This window comes from Aegilops tauschii, chromosome 4 (genome assembly GCF_002575655.3).
Source record: "Aegilops tauschii subsp. strangulata cultivar AL8/78 chromosome 4, Aet v6.0, whole genome shotgun sequence".
Taxonomy (NCBI): Eukaryota; Viridiplantae; Streptophyta; class Magnoliopsida; order Poales; family Poaceae; genus Aegilops; species Aegilops tauschii.
This window is the reverse complement of record NC_053038.3, coordinates 366,432,953-366,446,667: the sequence shown is the minus strand read 5'-3', so window position 1 is coordinate 366,446,667 and position 13,715 is coordinate 366,432,953. Positions and strand designations below refer to the sequence as shown.

Below are 13,715 nucleotides of genomic sequence, written 5' to 3'. Positions count from 1 at the left end.
TATCCATAGGGAATTATCGGTGGTAGAGAATTGCAAAGGCAATGGGTACAAGGGTCTCGGGAAAATATCGAAGAGTATCATCAGAATCTTCTGATGAATCGAGCAGTCATCTAGAATGAAGGGCTCTCCGGGAGGAAGTAGTTACGAGAACCTAAAGTTAGAGTTAGTAAAATATTTAACTCGAAAAGAAGAGAGATCAGAATCCCAGAGTAAAGGAAATGAATAAAATATCCTAATCTCATCCATTGGTGATGTGGGCCTATAAGCCATACAACAATGTTAGTAAAATAGTTTTTCAATGACTAGACTCAACTTAGGCCAAGGAATTGGAAAGGGGCTTCCTACAGGCAGTCGGCTCTGATACCAACTTGTGACGCCCCCGCCTCGACCGTGCACTAATCATACACGCAAACATGCATGATCAAAGCTAGAGACTCACCAGAAGATATCAAAACACAACTCTAGATACAAATTCAAACATGAAGCTTTAAATTACAAGCCAGGGCCACGAGCACCCGAATACATAAGTCAGCGAAAGCAACAATATCTGAGTACCGACATAAATAGACAAGTTTGCCTTAAGAACGCTAGTAAAACAACGATATCTAGATCAAAAAGGCACAAGCCTCCTGCCTAGGGCCTCCTAACTACTCCTGGTCGTCGGTCTCCTCGTAGCCATCGGCGGGATTAGCTAGCTTTGGGGCTCCATCATCGGATCGCAGCAACCGGGTAGAGGGGAAAAAGGTAGCGAATCAACCGTGAATATTCATCCAAAGTACTCGCAAGACTTACATCAGATCTATGCTAAGTATGCATCAGTATCAAGGGAATGATTTGTCTGAGGACTATACTGCAGAAATGCTAGAATAGAAGGGAAGACCTAGCCTAATGAAGACTAGCCTCTTGCAGCGTCTTGCAACAACAGAAGAGAGTAGAGTAACATATCAAATAGTAACAAGTATATAATTGCAACGCCCAGAGATCCTTCCTCGTCTACCCCGCGAGGAAGCAATCCCGGAGCCATCATATCAGTTTAGTGTAACAAGTATATAACAGCAACTCCCAGAGATCCTTCCTCGTCTACCCCACGAGGAAGCGACCCTGGAGCATCATATCAGTTTAGTGTAACAAGTATCCAGTTCTAGTTGTAGTAGATCGGGATACAATTCCGAGCGTCAGTTACCGTGGACACAACTATTCTAATGGATTACTTCCCTATAGGGGTGCACCAACTTACCCATCACGCTCGGCTAACTCCGGCCGGACACACTTTTCTGGGTGATGTCCGTCCTCGGCTGATCGACACACCATAGTCCAACCTAGTACCTAGGCTCAACAAAGAGGTCAGCACGCCTGTCTACATCCTAAGTGCGAAGGGGTCATGGGCCAATCGTCCTAGCACTCCTGAGCATTTTACGACTGGCCGGGGACTAGACCCACCTCCTTATACAAGCGCGGGCAGTTACCGTCCACCCCAACAATCAGCCACATCTCTGAATTGTGACATCCGAATAGTTTTCGGGAGAATCGTACGACGTCGAGTGCCCATAAGTTATCCCACGTGGTGGTTAGTGCGATAAGGCCAGAGGCCTACTCAGATCACATATCCAAATCCGTTAGTGTATTGGGAGCTCCCGAAGACGATCAGTGATCCTGTCGCCCTGTCTCGCGGTCTTAAGACAAGGGCCAATCCCATCCCTCTCCTGAGGCGGTCTCTGCCTTCCCGGTCGTGTCGCATCATTAACTCCCGCGGGTACCCTTAGGGGCAACCTGTCTTCATCATAGGACTGCACCAACTCTCGCGGGTATCCTTGGGGTTGACCCGACTTCTACAAAGGACTGTATTAATACTCAAAGTAACAGTGTGTCCATAACATCAAGGGAATATGAGGAATCACCTGATACGTCCATTTTGCATCATGCTTTTATATCGATATTTATTGCATTATGGTTTGTTATTACACATTATAGCACAATACTTATGCCTTTTCTCTCTTATTTTACAAGGTTTACATGAAGAGGGAGAATGCCTGCAGCTGGAATTCTGGGCTGGAAAAGGAGCAAATATTATAGGCCTATTCTGCACAACTCCAAAAGTCCTGAAAATTTACGGAGAGTCATTTTGTAATTAATAAAAAATATTGGACAAAGAAAGTACCAGAGGGGACCCACCAGAAAGCCACAAGGGTGGAGGGCGTGCCCTACCCCCTGGGCGCACCCCGCCTACCTTGTGGGCCCCCTGTCAGGCCTCTGGTGCCCATCTTCTGCTATATGGTGTGTTTTGACCTGGAAAAATCATAAGGAAGCTTTCGGGACGAAGCGTCGCTGTCTCGAGGTGGAACCTGGGCAGAACCACTCTAGGGCTCCGGCGGAGCTGTTCTGCCGAGGAAACTTCCCTCCGGGAGGGGGAAATCGAAGCCATCGTCATCACCAACGATCCTCTCATCGAGAGGGGGTCAATCTCCATCAACATCTTCACCAGCACCATCTCCTCTCCAAACCCTAGTTCATCTTTTGTATCCGATCTCTGTCTCAAAACCTCAGATCGGTACCGGTGGGTTGCTAGTAGTGTTGATTACTCCTTGTAGTTGATGCTAGTTGGTTTATTCGGTGGAAGATCATATGTTCAGATCCTTAATGATAATTAATACTCCTCTGGTTATGAACATGAATATGCTTTGTGAGTAGTTACGTTTGTTCCTGAGGACATGGGAGAAGTCTTGTTATAAGTAATCATGTGAATTTGGTATTCGTTCGATATTTTGATGATATGTATGTTGTCTTTCCTCTAGTGGTGTTATGTGAACGTAGACTACATGACACTTCACCATGATTTGGGCCTAGGGAAAGGCATTGGGAAGTAATAAGTAGATGATGGGTTGCTAGAGTGACAGAAGCTTAACCCCTAGTTTATGCATTGCTTCGTAAGGGGATGATTTGGATCCATATGTTTCATGCTATGGTTAGATTTATCTTAATTCTTCTTTCGTAGTTGCGATGCTTGTGAGAGGGGTTAATCATAAGTGGGAGGCTTTTCCAAGGAAGGACAGCACCCAACCACCGGTCCACCCACATATCAAATTATCAAAGTAACAAACGCGAATCATATGAGCATGATGAAAACTAGCTTGACAGTAATTCCCATGTGTCCTCGGGAGCACTTTGCTTTATATAAGTGTTCGTCCAGGCTTGTCCTTTGCTACAAAAAGGATTGGGCCACCTTGCTGCACCTTAGTTACTTTTTTTACTTGTTACCCGTTACAAATTATCTTATCACAAAACTATCTGTTACCGATAATTTCAGTGCTTGCAGAGAATACCTTGCTGAAAACCGCTTGTCATTTCCTTTTGCTCCTCGTTGGGTTCGACACTCTTACTTATCGAAAGGACTACGATAGATCCCCTATACTTGTGGGTCATCAAGACTCTTTTCTGGTGCCGTTGCCAGGGAGTGAAGCACCTTTGGTAAGTGGAATCTGGTTAGGAAACATTTATATAGTGTGCTGAAATTTACTATCACTTGTCACTATGGAAAATAATCCTTTGAGGGGCTTGTTCGGGGTACCTTCACCCCGAACGGAAGAACAAAAGTTGCTCCTCAACCTACTGAACCGACTGAAAATATTTATTATGAAATTCCTTCGGCTATGATAGAGAAACTGCTAGCTAATCCTTATGCAGGAGATGGAACATTACATCCTGATATGCACCTAATCTATGTGGATGAAGTTTGTGGATTATTTAAGCTTGCAGGTTTGCCCGAGGATGAAGTCAAGAAGAAGTTCTTCCCTTTACCTTTGAAGGGAAAGGCATTGACATGGTATAGGCTATGTGATGATATTGGATCATGGAACTACAACCGATTGAAATTGGAATTTCATCAAAAGTTTTATCCTATGCATCTGGTTCATCGTGATCGGAATTATATATATAACTTTTGGCCTCGTGAAGGATAAAGTATCGCTCAAGCTTGGGGGAGTGTCGGGGATATACCCCGCGGTATGACCCGGCCGGAGTTATGACCCGGCTGGGACTTGGTATTTCATTGATAAACTACCCGAGGACTGACGACTCACTGATGACCCGGATGAGCCTGGTGACCCAGTGGTAAGCCGGCAGACAGTGGTAAGCCGGCAGACAGTGGTAAGCCGACAGACAGTGGTAAGCCGGCAGACAGAGTCGCCTGGGGTTAATAAGCCTGAGACGTTAAGAAGCCCATGGAGAGAAGCCCGTGATGAGATGTCAGAATAGTTTAAGTATTAATACGACTAGGACTCTACATGTAACCCGCTCCTTTAACTTATATAAGGAGGGGCAGGGCACCCCAAGAGGAGGGAGAATCTTTAAGGCTAGACACAACTAGAGGAGAGCCGATTTACGCGGCGACTCCCTCATGAGTATAATGAGACCTAGCCACAAACAACATGTAGGGTTATTATCGGATGATGTTTCCCGGGGCCCGAAGCAGTCTAAACCCTTGTCTTGTGTGTTAATCCGCCTCATGTCTTTCATCCCGACCAACACCTCTCAAGCTACCACATAGATGCGTTGGCCTCACGACTAAGTCCTCACACTAGGACATCTGTCGTGACAAATCCACGATAGTTGGCGCCCACCATGGGGCTGCGCACGGTGGTGTTGAGTACTTGAAGGGATCTTCCAGGGATCAAGAAGCTCGTGTTATGTTGGATGAAAAAGAGCCGGCGCAGAAGACGTCATCATCGTTGAACAGTCAAAACAACACATACAAGATCAAGAGAAATTTAGGGTTGTACGTTCAACGTCCGCTACGCACGCTGTGGTAAACCGCCGAGTCCCATGGAGAAGAGCGATCTATCCAGGAGCAGTTTCCTTTGCAGTTCAACAACTACAGCAAAGCGTGATCAAAGAAAAAGGAAAGAAAAAAAGGGGTGCTGGCCACGACCTGGAAACTGATGTGGACATGGAATGGGTCTCCGCCTCCGTCTTCGTCGCTGAGCCGCCATCTTCTCACCTCGCTGGCTTGCAGTGGCTGGAGATGTTACTGAGGCCTCCCTCGTTGAATCACCATGGACTCCGTGACCATCGCCCCATCAAAAGCAGCGGCTCACCTCATCTGTTGTGGCCTCAAGCTGGCATCTTCGCTGCCTTCTCACTGCCGGCTTACCACTGAATCAACGACCTCGCCTCCGCTCCGCGGGCATCCTTTGCCGAGCGCCTCAGCCCTGAGCCGTTTTCGCCAAGTCACCGGCGAGTTGCCCCTGGCCTAGCACCCCTCCAATGTGGTTTTTTGTGAGACGCCGTCACCTCCGTGGGCTCACTGCCACGCCCAACCGCCGCTGCAGGCTGCCCCCGCTTGGCCTCGCTTTGAGCATCTCCGTAGCTATCAGATCAAGCAATGCAAATTCCCGCCGAGAAAATACCAACAGAAGCTCTTACATGGTCAGACGGAGAGTCAAACCAACTGCAACCAGGACAAGGACATGGACGGGGGTTGGATTCGGACGCAACCGCTGTGGCTTCGTTCAGAGCCGCCTTCACGCGGGCCTCGCGTTGAGTCGCCAGCCTCCACCGGAGCGCTTCTGCTGCCGAGCCGCCTTCGCCGGTCACTGCTCCGCCTTCTTACTGTCGCCTTCACCATCTTTGAGCCGCCGGCCGTCGCCTCGTTCCGAGCCGCCTCCGCATGGAGCTCGTATCGAGCCACGGGAAACCGCCGCCCACGAGCCGGCGCTGTTGCATCATTTGCCTTTAACCAAAACCCCCGCTTTCAAGCCGACCACGCCTCTGTCGAAGTTGACGCACCTTCCCGAGCCGTTTTTTCTCACTGCGCGGTGCCTATGTTGTAGCCCGCCGCGGTGATGCCTCGGCCTCAGTTCAGGCCCAGCCTCCGCCTCTCCCTGCTGGGCGTCTCTACCGCCTACGGGTACACGAGCCATCGCGGTCTCGCCTCTGCCATTGAGCCGCCCCCGTCGGCGCCTGTGCCGCAACCCGCCGCATCTGCCTCAACTGCAGGCCTGCACCTCTGAGTCGCCCCAATCATGGTCAAGCCGCTGCCTCCACGTCGAGTCGCCGTGCTCACCTCCAAGCTACCACGACCTCATGCACGCAGCCTTGTCTGCTCCTTGTTGTTAAAGAAGCCTCTGAACCAAGTAATAGCACTACTGATCTATGATCGACCTGTCGCTTTACCTCTGCTGTGTATCACTACCGTCTCAGGCTACTGCTCATCTTCTGATGTCCGACTAAGTGAACCGTTGTGCGAGAGCCACCACTGCAATCTGCCTTGCCGTCCAGAGCCGCCGTCGGGGCCCGCATCCGCGGCCTCGCATCCGCCTTGAGCCTTGCCGTGCGTCGAGCCACCTACGCCGTGGCTGACGTCCTCTCCCTCAAGCCGGCTGCCGCATTGAACCGGCCATGACTGGGCTTCTCCAACCCGCCGCCGGTGCGGACGGACCCTGTCAACTCGCCCCTTCCACCGCGCGAGGAGCCGCCGCCTGTTTTCGTGTTGTCCTACATCGAGCCGCCGCGCCTCGTTTCTGCAGTCTTCATCGAGCCGTTGGGCCGGCCTCTGCTGTGTCACGAATTACTCTGGCTTTACGCTTCTCCCCGTCGCGCCTCGCCTCCTGGAGTCTCCGCTTTCTGTTAAGCCGCCACCCCCGCCAAGAGCCGTTCCGGCCAAATCACCATTGCCTTGGGCGACCATCTCCCCACGTGCCACCACGCCTCATCGCCTAGCCCATCGCCCCACCACGCGTTGCCTCGTCTTCATCTCTAGCAGCGGCCCGAGCCACCCGTGAACCGCCACCGCTGCGCCCCCGGCTCGTTTCTGCCTGTGCTGAGCCCGTCAAGCCGCCAGCAGCGCCGCATCCCTACCTAGGTCTACTTCTGACCTGTGGCTCACCTGAGCCGCTGCCCCTATCGCCTTGAGCCACCAATGCTACCGTGGCCCTGCCTCCGCTGCCGCTGCAGTCACGGAGGGCCTCAAAACCGGCTCTACTACCTAGTGCCGCACTGCCACCGGATTCTTCTGTCGCGGGTTGCTTCTGCTGGCCATCTTCAAGCTGGCGAGGACGAGCCGCCTCCCCCACAGCCACGGCCATGTTCAGCCACCTCTGCCCGCGCTTGTAAACCGCCACTGCCTTACAGTGCACTGAGCGCCGTTTCACCGCACCTTGCATTGTGCTAAGCCGTCGTGCTTCTCCTTTCTCGTGTGCTTGCACTAGTTGGAACAACAGAAAGAAAAGTCAAAGTGGACAAAGTGCTGAAAAAAATGGTCAACATGACCCGGAGGATCTTTCCTGAGCCGCCTGGTGCAGCACTTTAAGCCATCACCTCTGTCATTGTTGATACAATCCTACGGCTGATAATTCTCGATAAAACATATCAGGTGAAATCCATCCTATCAAGTTTCTATTGATACTTTTTTTCTTCGAGAACAATTACTCTCGTTTGTGTAATTTCTTATGCAGAATTCATCATTGCAAAGGAGACCATCAAACTATGGCCCTTGCCTACATCAGATGGATCAATGGACAGGGTCATTTATAACCTGTCGAGATTCAACATATTTCAGTAATCCGCTGTTCAACTATATGCCGGTTCATATCACGGTCAAGTATGGAGAGTCTCAAGCACACTCCTCGAGTAGTCTTAAAGACTCGGGGGCTATGATGACATGACTCAGTAAATATTGCCAGTTTGAGTAGATTTAAGAACTCCGGGTCATTGGAGGGAAGATAACCTGGTCCCGGAGGCTACTGCTATATTTATGAAAATTTAAAGGCCGTCAGAAAATTTCCGGCTCAAAATGAAGAATGCCGGTTTAAGATCCGGTTCAAAGGAAATCTGTCTTTCACCAAGCTTTGAAACTCTCAATATCTGGTTTACAATTCCGATTTAAGAAGAATTCATCTCTCGCAAGTTCGAGTTCTCAAAAAAATTAAAAGCTGCCAAAGAGAACTTGCTGCCATGATGCGCGGTTCAAACATGGGTATCCTGCCTTATGGGCTTTCTTATTATGGTCACTTGGGGGCTTCCTGCTCATCGAGCATAGCTGTGAATATCCCTTTTGATCCGGCTTGTACGCCATGATTACAACATACTTGGGGGCTTCCTGCTCATCGAGCATATCTATGATTACCCTTTGATCCGGCTAGTAAGCCTGGAATGGAACGTTACTTGGGGGCTCTTTGTTCAACGGACAAGAGTTTTTATGACCCTTGTAATAGGCTATAGAAGTCGGGCTTGGAAGCCAGGTGTATTCACCTAAAAACCCGGGTTATCCTGACTTTTTAAGTCTGCCACTCCGCCCAGGTAATCCTGGAATGACCCGCCGTACTTTTGACAAGTCAATCTTATACAGACCCTGAACTTGTCAAAGTTAAAATGACGATTGGTCATGTGAGGCCCGGCTTATAAGGTTTGCATGAAGGATTAACTCAGTGCAGGCCTGAGCCTAAGGGTGTGCTACCTGTGCGCTTGCACAAGGCCCCCTCGCTTCAGGGGCCTCCAAATTTCTTCGCAACAGTATATATACTAAGCTAAAAAAAAGTAACCTTTTGGGCCTCTTGGCCTGGTGTCCTGGACCTGGAGCAGCCCCGACTAGTCTACGCCTCATCCAATGATAGGATCGATCCGATGAAAAAGAACAAAAAAATCAGCGATCGATCGTCATCGACACGAGCGAAGCGACGAGGTGTCTATTCGTCTGGCACTGGCGGCATGTTAGGGTTCCTCCGATCCTTCCTTTCCTTCCTTACAAATCTCATGATTCCGTTCCAACTTCCAACGTTGTAGGCCCTTTTCAGGATTCAAGAGGACAGGAGCAGCATGAACGGCCGGACAACAGGTCAACAGCGGACAGGGAGGACCTGAACTAAATCACCTGAAAGGCAAGGAAAGTTCAGGCCAATCTCCCGATCTTTGTTTTTTAAGCGTCGTCACGTCAATACCTAGTAATCATGTGAGCCCTTTGGCCTTTACTTTGAATTTTGATTTCTGCCAGCTGTTTGATTCTTCCAAAATCTTACAGTTAATTTTAATATTCTTTTCATCTATTAGGTGTCTAGTATTGCAAGATCCAAGTCATGTCTGCATTTAGAAAACATGAATCTGGTTACAAAAAGCGTTTGAAGAAACAAAAAAAAAGGATTTAACTCTGTCTCAAAAAGGAGATATGGATAATTTTGTCATAGGAATACCACAAGTGTCCTCCGATAATCAGTCACTTGATAGAGAGCATGCTCCGGATAATAATGTTGACAATGATCCTAGCCCTAGAGATGCCGAGACATAGATAGAAAATAATGTTGAGAGTGAAGAAAATTGTGATGACATTGGGGCTAGTAATACTGATGGTAACTTGAATACTTCACCTACTGCAGACGTTGATGATTCTTTTTAGTTTGATATATTTGATCCAAGAAATTGGGATTCCCTTAATTCTAAGCAAATTGATATTTTAGCACAAAAGGGCCCTCAAAGGGACATGTCATTTAAGAAAGGTCGTAAGGATAAATATAAAAGGAGGTTTTCTGCACTATTCTACACTAGAATTCTATTGAATGGAGAGCATTGCGATAGGGATTGGCTTGTCTATTATGAGGAACTCGATAAAGTGTTTTGCTTCGGTTGTAAATTATTCGCAAAAGGGTATCGAAAAGGTAATTTGGCAAATGAGGGGTATAATGATTGGACACATCTTGGCACTAGACTTAAAGAGCATGAGACAAGTGCAGATCATGTTTTGAATATGACAACTTGGTATGAGTTGCGTACTAGATTACAAAAGCATGAAACAATTGATAAAGCTGCTCAACGACAACTTGAGAGTGAAAAGGAGCACTGGAGAAAAGTTCTGTCCAGAATCGTTTGCATTGTAAAATTCCTTGCCAGGCATAATCTAGCCTTTCGTGGTACTAACAGAAAATTGTATGAAGATAGCAATGGCAATTTGGGTTTGGTTGAGATGTTGGCTGAATTTGACCCGGTTATTCAAGAGCATGTCCGTCGTATTACAAATGAAGAAACTCATACTCATTATCTTGATTTTAAGATTCAGAATGAGTTGATACACCTACTTGCTTCTGCTATTAGGTATGAGATTGTTAAGAAAATAAAGTGCAAAGTACTTCTCTGTCATACTTGATTGTACCCCAGATGCAAGCCATCAAGTTCAAATGTCTATAATCATAAGATATGTTGATTCATCTTCTAGTCATGTTTGCATAGAAGAATCCTTTCTAGGATTTTTAGATGTGAATGATACGACTGGGCAATGGCTTTTTGAAGTGCTAGAGAATGAACTAAAGCTTCTTGATCTTGATATAGATGATGTGAGAGGACAAGGTTATGATAACGGGTCAAATATGAAAGGAAACCAGCAAGGTGTCCAAAGGAGACTTTTGAATGTAAATCCTAGAGCATTCTATTCTGCTTGTGGTTGTCATAGCCTTAATTTGACACTTTGTGATATGGCTAAGACTTGCGGTAAAGCTAAAGACTTCTTTGGAATCATCCAACGCATATATACGACTTTTGCTAATTCTACTAAGAAATGGCAGATTCTGAAAAATAACATAACAGGACTAACTCCCAAGTCAGTGTCAGCTACACGCTGGGAGAGTCGTGTTGACAGTGTTAAAGCTATTCGACTTCAATGTGCAGACATTCGGGAGGCCCTACTTCAGGTACCCAATATTTTCATATTGTTATGATGTAATTCTTTAGTTTTCTCTAACTATAACATATATTTTCTTTATTTTCATTTCAGGTATCTGAGACTGATAATGATACAAAAACGAGCAGTGAGGCTAAAGGTTTGGCAAATAATGAACTTGGAGAGTATGTATTTATAGTGGCGATAGTCATTTGGTATGAGGTATTGTATGCTGTTAATTTAGTAAGCAAACACTTGCAAGCAAAGGATATGCTTATTGGTGTTGCTATTGAGAAAGTGCAAGGATTGCTTTCTTTCTTCAAGGGTTATAGGGACACTGGTTTTTTAGAAGCATTGGAGATAGCCAAAGTAATTGCACTTGAGATGGATATTGGTACAACATTTCATAAAAGACGAGAAATTAAAAGAAAGAGACATTTTGATGAGAACCCAGATGATGCAAACGTTGCCACACAGTCTGCAGAGGAATCATTCAGAGTCAACTATTTTTTACGTATTGTTGATCAAGCAATTCTCTCACTTACAAGCAGATTTGACCAATATCATGGTTACCAGAAAATATTTGGTTTCTTGTTTACCTCTGAAACATTGCAATCATTGGATAAGAATAGCTTGAAAACTTCTTGTGACAATCTTGAGGTTGCTCTTGAAAAGGATGGGAAGTCTGACATTGATGCTAATGAACTTTATGTGGAGTTGATGTTTCTTCAAAATTTCATGCCAAAGGAAAATATTGGGCCAGTTGAAATTCTAAAGTTTTTGAAGCGGCATGATTGTTTCCCCAATGCATGTATTGCATATAGAGTTCTGTTGACTATCCCTGTGACTGTTACTTCGGCAGAACGGAGCTTTTCTAAATTGAAGCTATTGAAGTCCTATATGCACACTACCATGACACAACAAAGGCTCACTGATTTGGCCACAATAGCACTGGAGAGTAATCTATTGGACAAGATTGATTATGAGGATATTATAGAGGATTTTATTACAAAGAACACTAAAAGAATGATGTTGTTTAAGTGAAGACTGAAGACCATACAATCAATAATAGGTACAATTTTTATATTTTCCAGTTGGTATCTAAGATATTATGAACTTTATATTATTATAGTTATGTTTATGTAGTGTTTTTCTTAGTGAGATAAGGCCCATTTTAGAGTTTCGCACAGAGCCTCCTATTTTGCCGGCTCGGCCCTGACTCAGTGGTTGTGCGGCCCTTTGAAAGCACTTGGTTTTAGGCTTGGCGGCCTGTGAAAGCCTTGTTATTTTGATTTTTTATTTCCTCAGAGCATTTTTTGGATTCATATCCTTGTTCCATATTAACATGTGGTTTTAAACAATTCAGGCCATGTAACCGTAATCTTTATGACTCATATTTGAGCATATTTGGGGTTTTGATAACCCGGTCTGGCTTTGGACGTTAAGTCGCCAATATGTATTTGGATTGCGCCATTGGAATTATGCGCTTATAAATAATTGGATTGTTACCTTCACTGGGTATGGCAATGTAAGCCAGCAGTATAAATCAATCCTACAGGTATGTTTTTCTGGTTATATGAATATGCGCGGTTTGATAATTCACCCTGGCTTTTAACTTTAAGTTGCCAGTATGTTTAGGCTTGAATGGCCTTATTGATAGTCTTCCCCATAATTGCATAAGACTATTATGTTTGGGTTGTTACCCGCCCTGGCTTTTGGCGTTAAGTCGCCAGGACATATGTTGTTTAAACTCTCTGCAGGATTTGCAGAGCTATGACTTACATAAATGATTAAGTTCAAGCCCATCATCAAAAAATGAAATTGGTGTTTCAAAAGGGTTATCAATTATTGATTTTCACAAAGGCTATAAGCCACCGGGTTACAAAAATCCAGGACTACAATGGATGCGCATTAAGTCTCCGTCGGCCAAGAGCCGCCGGGTATTTAAACTCTGGATTTACTTGTCAACAGATAAAGTATTCAAATCTTTAATAGCCAAACTTGGCTGGATTTTCGTTATGATATTGAATGATTGAGGTTTTCATACCGGATTATATTATTCAAATCTTGGATAGCCAACATGGCTAGAATTTTATTATGGTTATCAATAACCAGTATTATGATTGAGGTTTTCAAAGTCGCTTCAGCGCAATGGTTATTATTTCTTTATCAATAGATATGATTTATTCTACAATGGAAGGAATAGTCCCGAGTCGCTGCAGGCACACGACCCGACACTTGGGGGCTACATTATTCAAGTGGAGATTACATCAAATATGCAAGTCCCATGTCACTGCCAGCATGCACCATGGCACTTGGGGGCTAATGCAAGGTCATTTTTAACTCACCTTATTGAAGACCCGACCCATCACATAGTGATGAGCCGGCCCTTGGGCGCTACCAATTGCTCCTGTCAAAAATTCAAAGTACACAAGCCGGTTGAGTTATATTGAAGGGTCCATTGCTCAGTTGGTAGAGCACACGGCTCTTAACCTTGTGGACATGGGTTCAAGCCCCATGGTGGGGGTTACATCATATGATGTTATTTTCAATGAAGTATATATAAAGTCCCAGCTCAGTATTATCTTACTGAGCCGGCACTTGGGGGCTACACGTTGCTATTCAAAGCCTACATGATCATGTCTACAAAGTCCCTGCTCATTATTGCATAATGACCCGACCCTTGGGGGCTACACTGGTTGAAGTTTTCATGAGCATAAGGCAATTATAAGTCCCAGATTGTTGCAAGCATGACAACCCGGCACTTGGGGGCTATATATGTGGAACATTCAGTTTATGACTAGTGACTTAGATGAACAACTCGGATTTCTCTAGAGTTGCAATGTTTATATTGATGCAAGTCATAAGCTGTTACTATGCTTCCTTCTTAAGACTTGGGGGCTACAAGTGATATGCATATAAGGGAGGTACATTTTTAAGCTTGATGTTAGCAACAATTATGACTTGGTGCCATCAATATTTACAAACCAACAATTTTGGCAATGTTAAACCAGCAAGTTCTACATCTTCAAGCCGATTGAAAATCAGATGAGTATTTCAAGACCAATATTTTTTCAAA

The 13,715-nt window shown here is 45.6% G+C and overlaps 1 pseudogene; it reads left to right on the top strand.

The window, feature by feature from the left end:
* The first annotated feature begins 5,837 nt into the window (after positions 1-5,837).
* On the top strand, positions 5,838-11,680 carry LOC109761736 (uncharacterized; annotated as a pseudogene).
* The last annotated feature ends 2,035 nt before the right edge of the window (positions 11,681-13,715 follow it).